This window comes from Squalius cephalus (genome assembly GCF_949319135.1).
Source record: "Squalius cephalus genome assembly, chromosome: 2".
Lineage (NCBI taxonomy): Eukaryota > Metazoa > Chordata > Actinopteri > Cypriniformes > Leuciscidae > Squalius > Squalius cephalus.
The window spans coordinates 5,682,859-5,684,908 of NC_137123.1; positions in this window are offsets into that span (position 1 = coordinate 5,682,859).

Consider the following 2,050-nt stretch of genomic DNA (forward strand, 5'->3'; position numbering starts at 1 on the left):
TCCATTAGTTGGCCTCTTAACTCTTATTATATATTTTGTCTTTTTTTGGCCGCTGTGACAGTGTGTTTGTTAAACAGATTTGCAGCAGCAAAGAAAGCTAAAGTGAAATGAGATCAGGTGATGATGGTTACCTGTTGATGGCTTTATAATCATCATGAAATAGACTGATTCACTGAGATTTCCTCAATCTAACAATTGTGTTGTTCCATTAATATATTCATATCTCAAACCCTGTGTTACTGCAGCATGAGATCCAGCAATATTATAACAATCATTTAGACAATTTTAACAAACATGAGCATGAAAAGTCAATCTATGGCTGAAGTCACTTGTAGTTCTTGTGTTTCTGCTCATCTCTTTTTTCTGTTCTCTTCTTTTCTTCAGTGATTCTGCTTGTTAACAGGCTTTTTAAGGCTGAGATGACTCCATATTTAATATACACAGATTTTGTGACTCAGTTCTGGTTTATTTCTTTGCTCTTGGCTGACATGTGGCATTGCTATGGCCTGCTTGTGGCCCACATCTGGCAAACAGATGTGGCCCAGATCTGGGATGTCAAAATGTTGCTATGTGGGAAGCTGCTTTAGGTGACTGAACAACACACACACATACGCACGCACACGCACACGCACACCAGAGGTGGAGAGTCCAGGGGTCAGAATGTAAAAGTCCTGCCATATATTTATTCCACCCATGAACTCACACAGCAAACACTCCAGTGTTAAATGAACTCTCCTGTGAGTTTATTTGGCTCCAGACTCAAGAGTGTTAAAGATAATGAGATAATTAAGTAATTGTTGGAGTGATGATTGAGCATTATTGAAGACACCTGATGTTAACAAGCAGAATTACTGAAGGAGAAAATCTCTTTTTTAAGTTGCCATTATGGTGATCAGTGTTGGCTTTAGTTGGGCTCTTGACCCTTAAACTAATAACTTTAGATTTTGTTTGGTTGTTGTATCTGGGTTATAACTCTCAGATGAACAAAGAGAAACGTTGATCAGGTGGTGTTGGTTATGTTTTGACATAATCATAATTTGACCTGAATCACAAAACTCATTTAGAGAGTTAAGTTTACCTTGTTGATTACAGCTGCCTGTGATTCTAATATTATGCCATGTTAATCATTTTCAATGTAATCAGAAAGATTTCTTGAAAGTTGTTCTGATCAAAAGACTTTGAAAAATTATATTATTTGGACACACTGACACCAAGAATCAGCCTGTGATTCTCAACAATGGTGACAATAATAAAGCATGTTGCAGTGCATTCTGGGTGCCACCAATCAAAACTCATCCATGGCTCCCATCATGCATTGCAGTATGAATAAATTATGATCTGAATTGTCTTGTTTTCCTAATTGAATATTCTTTTTGTCACCATTGTTGAGATTCATACACTGAATCTTGATGTCTGTGTGTGCCTTAAAGAAAGATTTTCTTTTTCTTTATCAGAACAACTTTTAAGAAATAATTTGAATTATATTGAAAAATCTGGAACTTAATCTGTAGAATTACTGTGATGTTGTAATGACCAATATACATTTAAGTCAGAGATTAGGCTCTAATTGAGTTCAGTGATTCAGAACAAATTATGATTATGTTCAAATATAACCAACACCACCTGATCAACTTTTCTTTTTGTTCATCTGGCTGTAATAACTCAGATCAACAGCCAAACAAAATCTAAAGATATTCATTTGAAGGTCAACTGCACAACTAAATCGAACACTAATCTCCATAACGGTGTCTAAAATTGTGATTTTCTCCTTCAGTGATTCTGCTTGTTAACATCAGGTGTCTTCAATAATGCTCAATCATCACTCAAACAATCACTTAATTAGCTCATTAACTTTAACACTCTTGAGTCTGGAGCCAAATAAACTCCCAGGAGAGTTCATTTAACACTGGAGTGTTTGCTGTGTGAGTTCATGGGTGGAATAAACATATGGCAGGACTTTTACTTTCTGACCCCTGGAATCTCCACCTCTGACGCACACACACGCACACACACACTAAATGAAAATTAAACAACACAAGAACTAGACATT